A 16,561-nucleotide genomic window follows, 5' to 3' on the forward strand; every position below is an offset into this window, starting at 1 on the left:
ACAAGAGCCAATAACAGGAACTGAAAGCTGATACTTCCTTAATATGAAAAACATAATACATTAAGAAATTAGAAATATAGTTTCTATGAAGTTAAAGCCACAGTTATACATTTATATGTAAAATGCAATAAAAAAGTTATAATTACATTACAGAATAAAAGTTAATTGTTTTATTTTAAACTGTTAGTGTGAAAATTATATTCCTATAGTTAGTAAATAGAAGATCTTCTAATGAATAAAGAAAAAGACACAAAGCCAAATTGAAGGGAACAGAAATTATATTTTTAGGTTTCGTTAGAGTAAGAGTAATTTAAAATGCAAAGATAATTGTAACCTTGAATGATTGCAGAATATTTTTCTTACAAAGAGTAAGTCAGAATATGCTAATGGATGAGATACAATGTGATAAGATATTTCAATAGCTTCACAAAGCCTAGGACAAAGGCCATATGGTAAAATCAATGTATATCTCCCTTTCTAAATCTTGTCATGTTTAAAAGCGGTTTTAAAAATTATTTGTCTTATAAAAAGACACATGCTCCTCTAATGGAAAACAGTGTGCATTTGAGCACAATTTGTGACTTTATCTGATTGCTAATAAGAAGAAAATTTTATATAAATACAAGGCAAATAATTGATGAATGAGAAGCAAGGAGTAAATCTAACACAAATTTTCTTCCCTTTTGGCCCTGAAAAAGAAAAGATGCAGAAGTTATTGAGCTGCATGGAAGATGTTAAAAAGGCAGAGTAAGGCTTTATCTCTAATTTACAGAAAGCTGTCATGGATGAGACTTGCACTCAACCGAAAGAGCAAAGCAATTGATGGATATTGGCCTAAAGCCCTAGAGCAGTGTGCGCACTTTGAAACATTTTAAATTTAATTTAAAATATTTAAGATGGTTGAGAGAGATCTACTCAAAACAGAGTATAAACTACTGTTAAAAAAATTAGTCATTATTAACAATTAAGGATAAAAGAAAAAATATAGTAAAATTGTTTACAAATATTTATTCTGGTATACAGAAAAAAGTCTTTTCCAAGACCAAGAACTATATTTTCATAACTTACATTTTAAAGTAAATAGTGGCTAGTCGCCCATTACCACCACTCTAAAAAAAAATCTTGATTTCTTAATTATGTTTTTAGGAAAGCTTGGTGACCCAGACATGAAGGTATGCCTGCTGAACTACCACTCTCAACATACTGCTGCTGCTGCTGCTAAGTCACTTCAGTCGTGTCCAACTCTGTGTGACCCCATAGACGGCAGCCCACCAGGCTCCCCCATCCCTGGGATTCTCCAGGCAAGAAGACTGGAGTGCTATAAGTTATTAACTTTAGTATTAAGCTTAAAATTTAAACCTAGAGATGGAGATAAATAGAAACCTGCCTATTTTGATGGATTATAAAGAGAAAGACAGAAATCATCAGATTCTCAAACTATAACTTCAAACTGAAACAGTCAAATCACTTACAGAAGATGTTTTAATATAAACTTTTTATTCATAATCATTGCAACCTGTGACTTACGCTTTTTTATACTTTACCCATAGAGGAAAATTCTGTGATTATCATTGACTTTAAAAATGTTATCTGTTTTCTTTTTTAAATTACTTTATTCTATCAAACTCTTTTACTTCTTTAATTCTTTGTTGGTAGCTTTAGTATTTTTTCTTTATTCTGTCCTTATTTTGTTCTTCATCGGTTCTATTTCTGGATGGAGACAAAGCAAAGTTAAAAAGTAGTTTTGAAAAAAAAAAAAAGATTTGAACTTATGTGAAGAAGCCTGGTCTGAACACTGATTGAATATGAGGCCTTCCATGCACCAGAATTTGCAACTACTTGGATTTCTCCATCTACCCTTTTGGCCTTCCCTATCTGGAAACCTCCCTGAGTAGGAATGGTCACACATCCAGGGTGTTTCCTACTGCCTTCACATTATTACATTCTCATCGTAATACACGCTTTTTGGCTGGTTTTTGGTTTCAAACCTAATATTGAATAGTTTATATGGGGATTCAAGATTCTGAGAGTATGTGACAGGAGGAGGGAGATCCTTCCTGTAGGAAGAGACAGGGTCTTACTTGAGGCTGTTGTCCAGTTTGATACCCTTCCTCAAGCTGGCCAGAAGTCAGGTTATCCCATGAATACACATTTTCTGTAATATTGCTCTACCCTAATGATATCCAGTCTGTGTAAATTTCTTCCTGACATCTCTCCTAGCCTGAAACATTTCATATCCCTTTTGCAAATGTTCAAGTATTTTCATTATAAAAGGAAATTTTCAAACATTTTAAAAGAAATATCTTAATTACCAATTCAATTTTACTATAGAATAACAGCCCTCACAAAATTAAAGTTATATAATATGTATGTTCATATAAAAAGATTTACCTAATCTTTGTTATTTAAAGATGGTGTTATTGATGATAACAAAAGGTTACTATCAGTAATACATTAACTGGAAGTAAGAATGCTTGGAAAGAGTAAAGCAAACTGAATAACATTTTCTAATGAGGGTCCATGAATTATATAACATAATCCACATTTCAGTTGTCCTTTGTAGTAAAACACTACATTATCAGAAAGTGAATATGTATATTTAATACTAGATTGTATCAATTAATAAAGAAAAATATTGTTGACATGATGAAATTTAAGTCTAGAATGTTAGTAATCAGGTATATAAATTCAATGTCATATTACTATTTTATTCTTGAAATTATTTTATAAATAAAGACATATACAATAGATAAATATATATACATATTAGAGAGAAAATTTAATGTGATTGTTTCCTATTCATATAAGACATTTAAATCACAATTATCAATCATCTTGGCAATAATCTTTACGATTCTCAAAATGTCAAATTGTTTTGGAAACATATTCATTACAAGATAAAAGACAAAGTTGTCTGGAATTCTAAAGAGCCAGTGACTCACCCATGAATTCAATAAATACTTACTGGTATCTAGACTTCCCTGGTAGCTCAGATGGTAAAGCATCTGCCTACAATGTGGGAGACCTGGGTTCAATCCCTGGGTCAGGAAGATCTCCTGGAGAAGGAAATGGTAACCCACTCCAGTACTCTTGCCTGGAAAATCCTATGGATGGAGGAGCCTGGTGGGCTACAGTCCATGGGGTCACAGAGTCAGTCATGACTAAGCAACTTCACTTTCACTTAAGGCTATGGTTTTTCCAGTGGTCATGTATGGATGTGAGAGTTGGACTGTGAAGAAGGCTGAGCACTGAAGAATTGATGCTTTTGAACTGTGGTGTTGGAGAAGACTCTTGAGAGTCCCTTGGACTGCAAGGAGATCCAACCAGTCCATTCTAAAGGACATCAGCCCTGGGATTTCTTTGGAAGGAATGATGCTAAAGCTGAAATTCCAGTACTTTGGCCACCCCATGCAAAGAGTTGACTCATTGGAAAAGACTTTGATGCTGGGAGGGACTGGGGGCAGGAGAAGGGGACGACAGAGGATGAGATGGCTGGATGGCATCACTGACTCGATGGACGTGAGTCTGAGTGAACTCTGGGAGTTGGTGATGGACAGGGAGGCCTGGCGTGCTGCGATTCATGGGGTCGCAGAGTCAGACACGACTGAGTTGAAATGAACCATATATTCAATAACTGTGCAAAATGCTAGAAATTCAAAGATAAGTTCCTACCTGCAGTTAATCGTCTAGCCAGATATGGTGTCTCTTAGTCACCCTAGTTTCCTGGGTATTAATCAAAGACACCTTCCATGTTTCTTGATAGACTAAGGCTCTGGTTGGGCACTATCGTTCCTCTTTTCTTTTCACTCTTGATTTCCCACCTCTTTTAATTTTCATTTATTATTATTAATTGAAGTATAGGTGATCTACATATTCTTCCCTCTTCTAAATCCTTTAATCTTGAACCCTACCACCCTAATTTCTTTCAGTTTATATTCAGCTTGGACCTGAAAGATAACTGTTTCTTTAACTAGCTATGGACAGTCTTTCAAGTTCTCCTCCTGGCTGTACTGTTTCAAGTCGCAGCCATCCTGTAAATGGTCCTTTTTATTCACCTGGTCCCAGCCCCATGGTCCCTCTTCTAAATGCTGCACATCTCCAGTACAGTCTTTCATCAGATCCTTGAACAAGATCTGGAAGTCAAACAAGAAAAGCAGACATGTAAGCACATAGTGAAGCTGTGTATGTGGAATATTATTCCACAGTAGTCAACAACGTATGTTTATGATACAGAGCAAAGAAGAAATGCATTTGTTTTTTAAAGTATAAGTAAGATAATTTTGCATAACTTTAAACCATTCTCTATATCCTCTAACATAGTTCTTCTGTATTGATTTATTTATCCACTTATTAAGTAAATGTTTACCTACTATAACTCTGGGTTTGCCACAGTGAGGAAGGGCCTACCCTCTTAGAGTTTACAGTTTAGCAAGGAAAACAGACATTGAATTATGAGGTGTTGTGTGCTACAAAGGGGAAGAGGTGGGATCACTGGAATATATGATAGACAGCCTTTATTTAGCCACCCTTCTGGGAAGAATTGAGAAGCAGTGATCTCATATAATAATGTGTCATTTTCTTGAGGGTCATGTCCATTTTTATGAGGCTACCTGTGACTCACCCAAGAGAAAGTGATCAACAGTTATTCACATTGTAATTCTCTTTTAGGATAAGGCACGATACTCTTAGGAAGTAAATATATTTACTGTTCGATTGCATTGCTTAATGTGTAATGATACATTTCTCTTGCTGATGATCTTCTATTATCATAAGTGCTTATGGTGACAAAAAACAAATGAACCCAAAAGTTAATGGACAGGAGTGCAGTAAGCACTTACCATAACATGTTCCCCAAAGCACTAAGGTGGTAAATCATAAGAAATCCACAGATACTTTTTTGGTTTCATATAGATTCATTTAGGAATAAGTAGAAATGTAAATTTACTCAGGTGTCCAAGACGCTATCTGCATAATATAGTTTTACAACAAAGTACTGATTATACAGAACTGCTCAAATCCCAACTTTTCCATTAAACCAGCCATCCACCCATAGATTTGAATAAATCTATCCTTTATTATTTTTATTTTCATTTATTTGCACATCATATTTTCTCTCTGTATCAGAGTTTTGTTAGTCTGTACCATTGGAAGACCCTCTGTACTGAGTGTTTGTTTATTCTCCACTTTAAGTTTCCCGCAGAAGTCCTAGCTCACTGTCTGTTCTATAGTGAGTATTTAAGACATCTTTGGTAGGTTAAATGGAATGCAATGAGGGTAAGTGAAATATCTATAAAATCATTCTTATTAAAAGTTTGAAAACAAATGATCACAAAAACACATCTGAGTACTGAACAGAAGGTCCACAATTGGATGAACATCTTAACCATGATTATAATTATTTTTCTACAGAACATGGGAACATGAAAAATTGAAATCACTGAATTATTTATTTCAGTTGCTATTTTCCATCCAATCTTCTTATTAGAATTGGTAGCTAATTTTCTGATTTGACAGTTTTTTCCTCTAACTGCTTTATGTTATAAAGAGAATAGCATCAGGGGAATGATTAAATACTGAAGAAACGAAAGACCTAGGCAGCCAATAGATGACAAGCCCTGAATTATCATGGTTCTCTTACTAATTGCAACCCAATTACAACAGATTGGGATGTTGCTATGTCAGAAAGAAGAGAATCAAAAACTCTAGATCTCAATACTAAATAGGCATAGAGAACAAACAGCCCACAGGGAAGACAATTATCAATCCAGTTCCTTCCTCTGTGGAAAAGACTCTGGTAACTAGCATCAGTCTGCAGGCAGTAGCTTTCCTAGAAGGAATAGGGATTCAGAAAATACCCCAGACTAAGAAGGATACTAAATGTGATGAAGAGGTCATTGAGCAGAGATCAAAGGAAGTCTGCAGCTGTTCTGTTCTGGTTGTCCAGGGGTGTTCTTTGATGTCTGTATAACTGTTTGGGCTAAAGTCAGAGCCCTGTGGAGAAAAAGCCACGCCCCCCTCTTCCCCCAAAAGTTGAGAATTGGGTAAAAACCCAGGGAATATCAGCTATTTAAACATTTAGAATTACAGGAAATTTCTTACTTTGGAAAAGTGTGGAAGATGGTTAAATAGAAAGTGTACACAAGTTAAATGTCTTTCTTTTTAATCCCCCTATGCTAGTATAGTATTTCATGAGTAAGAACCTCAGATTTACCGTGATCGATCAGCTGCCTCTTTCAAGTTGCGTCTGTGGTAGCTTACTAGTTTCAAAATGATCTCATCTTTATTTGTATACCTTTAGACATGTTCCTAAAAATTAAGAGGTTAATGTTGAACTAGCTAAATTAAATATATTAGCCACTGTGAATGCTATGTGTTAGGATGTCATTATGTTTTATATCACTAACACTTTATATATTTTTAAGACTCAGCAATTATTTAATTTAGACATATTTCTTTTGGTAATGGTAACTAAAACCTAAAAGATTAAACTGTGAGAGGAAAAGGGTGCTTACACGTGTTCAGGGACTTAAGGATAAATTCAAAATCCCCATTTTCACAAACCAATTGAGTGCACATTTCCTAAAATCTTTCACTATGGCAACAGTGCCGGCAGATTCACTCAGACCAATGTGACACAAATCTGGTATCACTGGCACATTTTCATAGCCAAAATGAAATTTAAAGTGATTATTAAATAACTCAAGCACGAAACCCTTATCCCACAATTCCTTTAACTATTTGGCTAATAGGTTTCTGTCTGAAACATCCCAATTAATTATAGCATTTCACACTTCAGCCTGACTGTGGACACTTGCCAATTCAATGACATTCGAATGTCCTCTGTGCATGCAAATATCTCCGTAGCAAGGGACATGCTTTCTGAAGAGTGACTCTCCCATACACCTTAGCACATAAGTGAGGCAATCTAAACAACAGCATTGCAAAGTGGGTCTGTTTTATTTCTATTTAAAAGCCAGAGGGACTCAGCACCAAGAAGTCAAACTGTTTCCTCAACTGGGAAATTTCACTTAATCTCTGGCACTAAAGGAACAAGTATTTAGAAAGTGTCTGATTAATGGGAGCAATGAAGCCCACCGATACGCACCATATATGAAGAAGCTGACCTCAGTGACTACGTTTGTAGTCTATTCTGAAACTCACTATATCTGCATTTGTACCCCATGAACCAGGTCTGGCTGACTGGGTAGATAATATACTGACCAACAGACAGAAGACAGAAACAATATTTGCTTGCTGATTGAAGACTCTGAAGATAAAGAAACATCTGAAAAATGGATTTTTTTTCATCTTTTTTGCAATTCAGGCATACTTCATGTGCTAATTTGTGAAATATAAATATCCAATTTATGATGCATGATTTCTGAACAGACCTGTTTCTAGAATAATTTTTAAAAGTGCTTTCTTTCAGCTGAGTTTTTGTCTGGTTTTCTTTTCCTCAAAAAAAATTCAAAGCGAGAAACTATAAGGCTAAACACTTCAGGTTTTTTAAAAGCTTTTGATACCTTCTATTTCTTTTCAAGGTTTTATGTTTAGAACTTATTTTAGGATAGAAAAATTAATTGCAACTATAACAGTTACAAAATGGAAGGCAAAAAGAGACCAGGTTAATATGTCATATACAAAGCATGGGGCATAATTTATGTAAAAAAATTATAAAATACTCCAGTATTATCAGTCACATCATGCAAAAGTAGTTCTAGCTCTAGGGTAGCCAGCAGAGGGGATTTAGAGATCAAGGACATATTCCATTGCTGTGAGGTCCACCAGTGGCAGTGCCTGTTGCAATGTGGATTTTGCTGTTGGTTTCAAGCGGAACTTTGGCACAGAATTGGCCCTGGAGACAGAGTTGTGGTGGCAACATACTGACCATTCTGGCATGTGTGTTCAGCATCTCAAGTGGGAATTGATTGAATGGTTGTGCCCATGGCATTTTGTTGTCCTGCCCACTTAATCTATCCCTGTAGGAATGAAGGTGAAGACACTGAGAATGAATTCTGGGAAAGTTAAGAGATGCCTAAAGGGCCAAGGAACAAAACAGCTCTGAGCTCTGCAAATGTCCCCAGCTGTCAATTTGGACACTAAACACTAGTTTTAAAGCAGAAAGATAAGCCTTAGCAAGTTGTGTGCCTTCAAATTCTAGCCTCCTACCTACAAAAACAGACACAAGTTTATATATTCATTTTTCTCATTGAATAAAGAAAAACATTAACAAAATGATGCACTACTCTTTATCTGTTTGGGGGTTATTTCAGTCCTTTCACATTCTTATACATAGTTTCTACAAAGATAGTATGAACAGTTTTTCTATATAAATCATTACTCTTTGTTTTTAAAATCATAGTAATGGTTTAACCTCGGTCTCCAACTCTGTTCAAAAGCAATATTTTTTTGTTTCAATGTGTGCTTTGAAACAATATGGATGCTTATGTCTGAAACATAAGACAGAATTTCTCCAGATGAGTGAAAATTAAAATAGAAAGTTTTAGTGACAAGAAGCCACCACCACCACCTCAGTCTCTTAGGGTACATTTGGTGACAAAAACCCAGCATTTTGCAGGACTCAGAAACATACCTGTTAGTGAAATTTGAATCTGCACTTTTGAACCTTTAGAAGTACAGTACTTGCTACAGTTCAATACAGTGGGATCACTGTTTCTTTCTCATAGGTTGGCAATACAGACCATTGCTCTCTAGAACACTCATTAAGCAGATGTGCATTCAACAAAAATTTATTGAGTGCCTCCCACGCGCTCAGCATTTGATGCTCCAGTCACACTAAGCTACTTGCCACTGCACCCTCTCTCATCTTCATTCCTTTGATTGCACCAACCCCTTTGCCCAGATTCCTCCCCCTACCGTGACTTCACCACATTTCTCTCCCTTCCAATCTTGCTCCTGCTTTAGGCACAGCTCAAATGTTTCTTCCTTTTGAAAGTATTTCTTAGTCCTTTCAGCGGGAGGTGATTTCACCCTATTTCATGCCCCATAGGACCTTATCTGTACCCAGCTACTTAGTGTGTGGGGTCCAGTATGAAACGGAAATGAAGTGCCTCTTGTTCACAACTTAATAAGAATTTCCACAGAGCGACAGCAGAGCATGAAAACAAGTGTGGGCCCTTCAAAGCAGGGGGCCCTGTGAGACTGCACAGGTCACATGCCCATGAAGCCAGCCCTGTCTGTGCCTCCCCAATGCACTAATTGCTCTCAATTTTGTTAATGCATGAGCTATTTTTACACACAGATTGACTTTTCTTTTTGCATATACTGTACGCTCCTTGAGAACAGCATCTGCATATATCCCCACAGTAACAGAGAAAGAGAGAGTAAATCTTGAAAAATATCAGATATTCTCATCCTTGCTTCTAAAATGTAGTCCACGGACTGACATCACCGAGAGCTTGTTAGAAATGTGGAATCTCAGACTTTACTCAGAACAACAGAATTAATCCTCATTTCACAAGATCTCCATGTGATCTGTATGCATATTCAAGTTTGAGAAGCACTGTTGAATGAGTAAAAGAATAGCTCTCTAGAACAGAAGGCACACATGAAGTGAGAAAAATTATCTGTTAAGGGTTCTGTTACTATCTGTTACTCCTTCACACTGTGACAGAAAGGAGATTTCTGCTTTTCTCAAAAGGAAGGAAGCCTTGAGTTAACGGTTCCTGTCCCTCACTTAATCCTCTGATCTTCTCTTTCCTTGCAGAGAAAGGGCTACTTTTCTCATTGGTGATATGGGGGAAAGTCTGCTAGCTTCTCGAAGTGTTACCTTGTAAAAGACAGGTGTGGAAATACAGATCTGGAAATTCCAGTCTCTCTCCATCCCATTCTCCCTCTCTCTTTTTCTCCTCTGCTTTAGGGTACTGGTTTGCCAGCAACTCCTATTGTTAAATAAATAGCCAAGCAATTCTGTCAGTATGACAGAAGTCAAACAAAATGGGCTTATGGATTGATATAACTCAGATTTTGCCAGAAAACTCAAAAGGCATCATGTCTACTATAATATTCTTCCTCTGATTCTCTCTTTGATATCTGTCTGAATCTTCCACATTAAGCGTCTTTCAGAGCAGCCAACATAGCAGTTGTGTGGGAAGATGGAGTATTTTGGAAATTCTCTAAAAATTCCAGGTCTACATTCCAGGAGATTCTGAAACATATTTCCTTACAAAGATCATAAGATTTGTGCAATCATGTAAATCAGTCTCTTATAATGACAGCTCTGTGACTTGGGTTTTAAAGAAAAAGCTAAATAAGTCAATAGGAAATGTGGAAGGAAAAATTAATGTTAGAAAAATACTAGAGAATCTAATTTCACCAATTTAGGAAAAAATCTATTAAGTAAATAAACAGTTGCTTCAGTGATAGCAGAAATGAAGCGTGATTTTATTTAGAGTATATTCTGACATTACTTGTAACTATTACTTGCTCCCAAGATAGCTTATTTCATCTGGGTTAGATCTGAGGGCTATGAATACTTAGACATATAATCAAAGTTTAGAAATTCAATACACACTGATTTTAAGAAAATTTATAAAACCTTTATAAAATTTCAACTCCAATAGTGAGTGTATGTAAGCAAGTATATTTGTGTATAAAAGTCCTCTAGGAGAAAGTCTCAGCAATCTGGTTAATCCTCAGTTTTTTCAGACCTCATTTTACCTCTCCTATTCATGGAAGTGAAGTTTCCTTGCTATTACATTTCAGAATTTGTGTTGTAAACATAATAATTGCAGGTAACACCATGTCGAGTTCTACTACCGAAGGTCCAAAATGCTGAACAGAAGGCAATTGTGGCAGAAAAATAACATAGAGGAGAAAAAAGCCAGAAATAGAATGTTTAGTTTGCTTGAAAGAGATAATTTTATTCAAGTCTTTTATAGTAATAATAGCAGGTAGAAGATTCAGGTAAAACTGAAACAAGCCAAATATCCCTTGACAGATCGCTGGTGGCAGGAGATGGCTACAGTTTTACAATTGCAACTTTGATTCCACTGAATAAGCTCTGATCTTGATTCTGTTCCTATGTATTATCTGTTTCTGTGTAGTATACTACTCAAAAACTTAGCAACTTAAAGCAGTACCCATTTGTTATTTCATATTTTAAAGAATCTGTGTGCTGTGTATCTAGGTGTGTGTATGTCTCTAGGTCTCTCATGAGTTAGCAGTCAACCTACGATCTGGAGTTGGGGTCTAAACTAGCGATTTGACCAGTGAATGATCTGATTCAGATCTAATTAACAGGACAACTTAAGGCATGGTGAAAAATCTGAGAGCAGAACTTCAAGAGGAAGCCCGTTTCTGGGTAGCCTAAATGCAGAAGCGGTGTGACCTCACATCGGCAGGTTTCTATTAGTGAAAAGTGAGTCACTAAATCCTGCCCACACTCACAGGGAGGAGATGATCAAAGGTGAGAATGCCAGGATTGGAATCATTGGGAGTCATCTATTATATCCTACCATTTAAAGGAAATACGAGTTAAAAATAATTTCTTCTGTTTTAGTCCATTACCAACATTTTCCAAAATATTTTAATTTGATGAGCCTAAGGAAATTCATGTGTAATGCTCCCATTCCATCCTAGAAATACGTCTATATTATATATATTCTCTCTCTACACACACACACACACACACACACACATACACACACATATTCTGGCACATTTTTGTTTCTTGAATGGAGCACACTATTCACTTTGAGGGAAATTTGAAACAATTCAAAAGGTATTAATCAGAATTCTTTCTTATATGCATAACCATAACTCAAATCAGATAAATAAATATATATACATATTTTTTTAATTGGATTGAATGCCTGAAAGCTACAGAAGCGTGTTTGGATTTAGGCATGGCAGAATATAGGAATTTATCCAATTTATCATGTCTTTCTATCTCTTGCTCTCACATGCTCTTTCATTCTCTCTGTTTTCTCCAGTTTTGAACTCTTTCCCAAACATACAGTGTTGATGTGGAGAAACCTGACATTTCCAGACTTATGTCATTTTTATAGCCAGAATTTCTATTAGAAAGCAAGATTTTTTTCTATTTCTAAAATTCCAACTGACATCCTAGAATTGAGTGTTTATCATCCAGGTTTAAGTTACATATTCATTTTGACCAGGGAAAGGCATATGTAAAATCTGTGAAGAGCCAGGCCTGGATAATATGTCTGTGCTTTAGTTGGGTGTGGGGTGGAGAGGGTGGGATAAGAATCAGTTTCACTCAAATAACAAGTAATTAGTGTGGAGAAGGAGTAAATCTCCAAAGTAAAGTTGGGTGCTAAAGATTGGAGTGGGTCCAGCAAAAACTACACATCCATTACACGTATTTGTCTATGACAAATATTTATTCAATGCCTAAGATGCGCTTGGCACAATGCTTTCACTAGGAACAGTTTTTCTTCCAACTAGTATAGTTCTCTTCACCTCCTTCAAGAGAGGGACTAGAAGGCTGATTAAATGAGAACAGCATGGATAAAGTCTGCTAGTTCAGAGGGAAAACAAAATCAGCCCAAGTGAGTACTTTGCATCATAAAAATTTCTGTGACTGTGTGTGGTTTTAAACCATGTTGTATTAATGTGATTAAATAGCTTATAGAGAAAGTGTTTTCTAAGCAATTATTTTAAGGAAAAATTCGGATCCTTCACTTTTGGCATTATAAAGGTATCCCCTCTGGTATAACCTCCTGCCTCTTTGGGTACATAGCCATGGGAAGAGCCGAGTTATTTAATTAGTCCTGATTTGTCTTTCTCTCTGGTGACTTGGAAGCTCTGTCACCAGAACCCTATTCGAGCCAAGTTGGGCTTAAAATAATCATAAGGATCAACCATTATGGTATTCATTTTAACTCAGGAATATATTCCTAAGAGATGGTTGTTGTTCAGTCACTCAGTTATGGCCAACTCTTTGTGACCCCATGGACTGCAGCATGCCAGGCTTCCCTGTTCTTCACTGTCTCCTGAAGTTTGCTCGAACTCAAGTCCATTGAGTCGATGTTGCCATCCAACCATCTCATCCACTATTGCCCACTCCTCCTCCTGCCCTCAGTCTTTCCCAACATCAGGGGCTTTGCCAATGAATCTGCTTTTTGCATCAGTCTTTTCCAGTTAATTGGCTCTTCATATTTCCTAAAGTAAATCTTATAAATTTATAAATCTGGTTTTGCAAAGAATGATATGTTAATTCATGTCAGAACTGAGCTAACCTCTGTGCAACATGCTTTAGGACAGTCACACCACTCACATTTGGAGTTTCTCTTACACTTTGTGAGGAGACGAAGGTCTAAAGGAACACTAGAAGAAGACTACAAGTTATCACAGTAGACATGCTGCTTTTCCTGGCTTTAACCAAACAAATGAAACTGCAGAAGAGCTGAGGGTCAGTGTATGCATGCAGTTGTTCAGGGAATATGTTCACTTGTATTTGCTCTAGATTATGAACTGTTGGATTACTGCGACAGTAGTAAATGATGTATGGGATGAGATACATCCATGCTTAATGCACAGACTATCAACTGTGTTAGCAATTACAGAGACATGGTGCTATTTTTAGTGATATCGTTACACAGTAAGCGCATTACTATTATATGAAATATCCTGAAATATAAACTAAGCTTCTCTCACAATGGAGTTCTTAGGAAACTATGCCTAATAAGAAAGTAGAGAGAGAATGATTATATTTCTCTGCAGTCTATGTCTACACTTGCAAAAATGAAGGGATTAACAGAGATTATACATCATTTTGGTCATAGCACTTGGTTCTTCAGGGAGCCTTAACGGTCACATATGCATTCCAAGTATTGGTCTCCCTTCCCTGTTCAAAGGTGCACATTCTCTACTATATTTGGGTAAAGTCGGTGTACCTTGGTCCACTTCTCAGCCAGCCATTTGCCTGCTGTTTCTCTACTTACACTGTGTTCTAGGCATGGTGTTCATTGCTATATTATTGTACCTCCAGGTATAACTCAGATCATGTCATTCTCTAAACACCACCTATAGATGGATGTATGTATGGCAATTATTAAGTATATATTTTGGAAAATGGAAGAGGTACTTTTTGAAAGTCTGGAAATTAGAGCATTATTGAAATATAATAAATGTTTCTCTTAAATATTCTGCATCATTTCTGCTATGAAATCTTCACACTGTTGACTCTTACCTCCAGGGTTCACTTTTGCTCCCAGATTGCAGAACTTGCCTTTCCCCATTGACCTCTTCCTCAGTCATCTCAAGCGTTCTTCAAACCCAAGATATCCGACAATAATTGTATACTGAGAATGAAGTTATATTTTACCTAGTCCTAATCCACAGGGCTACAGACCCATTAAAGCATTTTCCCTGAAATGCAAATCATTGGTCTCACAGATGTGTAAACTAATACACATAGAAAGCAAGATGGAGACACACAGAAACACACAAAAACACATGCAGAAAACAAGATACAGAGAGACACACAGACACAGACATGCCACATATATTATACATGATACATACACGCACTCAACATATATGAATAACAAAAGACTGGAACAGAAAAGAGCGATTTATTTTTGTTGCTGCCATTCATTATTTGAATCAACTTTTTTGAGGTATAATTTCTGAAATAGTTCCTTGCAATCTAGACATAAAAAATGGAATATTATAGACATATAAAGTATAATGGTTGCTAAATTAACCAGGATCAAAAGATCAATAATGTTACTAAATAACTAGGAGTCAGCTGAAACATGCTAAAGTAAAATCATAGAATGAAAACACACAGACACACACACACCCACAGAGCCCAAGCAGCAATCTACAAAATCTGGGGAAATACTGCCTGTGAGAGCTGATTTTGCGTTTATATGATCAGAGTGATGGAAGGATTTCTCTAACTTAAGTAGCCATTGTCTTGTCCCCATTCCTTTTGATGACTGCGTATTGTCATTTTTATCCTGGCTTCTGAAAGCCATCATTCTGTGAGTGGAGAGTGGACCCTGTGAGCAAGAAAGGTTTGTCAAATGCATTCAGGAGTGGGAATACAGCTGTCTTTTATCTTGTCCTCGTGTAATTTCTAGGCAGGAGAATCTTAGAAAATCTTTCTTTGTCCTGTATTTACCTATTTTAGAAACTGAGACAACCAAATGTTTAGGATTTCTCTTACCTAAAAATTCCTGTTATTCTGTGAAAACACAATAATTAGTCATATCTCACATTTGGGATCACAGAGTATCATAATGCTGAAAAATTCATTCACAGAAAAAAAGTCCATCAATAAATATCAAATGTTTGTGATACTGTATAACCCTCCCGATGAAAGTGGAGGGTGGATCCAAGAAGGGAGTGCCAGTTCTCCGTGGGTGCCCTGAAGTATCCAGAAGATTCAGGCACCATTTCCATGAAATTTCCTACTTAGGACTTTTAAATGAAAACTTTACCCAAGCAAAAAGAGAACTGCAGCTCATTCCGTGGCACAGAATGGCAGAAAAGCCATAAACTATTTTATTAAACCATTTTATTAGGTATATCCAATGAATTCAGCCATCACTCTACGAAATACACAAATCTGAGTTGAATTGAGGCTACTTGACTGGGACTTGTGGCTAAGGATTAGAAAGGGAAACTCAGCTCTAGGTTTGAGCTTTTTCTTTTTTTTTTTTGGTCCTTTGCTCTTGAGCTAATTTCATAATGTGTCACAAGTGGTCCTAGTGGATCAAACTTGTTCAGCTAACCATTATATTCTCTTGTCTTTATCTAGTTATGTTATATTGTAGTAGGTTTACTTATGGAAGTTAGCTTATATTAGTAATGGTTATTGCTAATATGTACTAAACACCATATGCTTAGCTCCATTATAAGTACCTTATAGAGATTAACTCATTTGGTCCTTGTAATGCAAAGAGGAAGGAAAGCAGTCAGTATCTCCATTGTATAGCTGGGCAAACTGAGGCACTGAGTAGATAAGTAACTTACTCAAGGTAACACATCTAGCAGGGATGGCCTCAGGACTTGAGCCTGGATGAACTGATTCTAGAGTCTATGCTCTTGACCACTAAGTACATGCCTCTTATTGGCTTCATTACTTTTATTTGCATATTAGCTCGCTTGTTACTGGTATTCCAATGTTCTGCATTCTTGCTGCACATATTAACATTTTTCTGTCTGTTTTACCCTCTCGTGTATTTTTCATCTTTTTCTCTGTGGGACAGACTCCCTGCAGCAGTCTACTCGACTCGATAAGGTGCTCCTTCCTTTTCTCTGATCACTGTCTACACTCGTTTTTCCTCTCTTCTCACACCACTTACCAGCTTTGAACATAAAACAATTTATACCCTTTCTCTTAACATCTCCTCTCAGTCTCTGTTGTCAAGGCTGTTGAATCAAAGATCCTCTTCTCCCAAAGGGTGACTTATTCTGTGATTTATTTTTATTATATATGGCTTGAGTGAATATGTTTCCTACAGAAAAATACATTCTTTGAAATAAGAAAACAAAGCCTTCCAGGTTTTTGTTGTTGTTGATGTTGTTTTATTTTTAAACAAAAAAGTGATAAACAGTTGGTCTC

This window comes from Capra hircus, chromosome 9 (assembly GCF_001704415.2).
Source record: "Capra hircus breed San Clemente chromosome 9, ASM170441v1, whole genome shotgun sequence".
NCBI lineage: Eukaryota > Metazoa > Chordata > Mammalia > Artiodactyla > Bovidae > Capra > Capra hircus.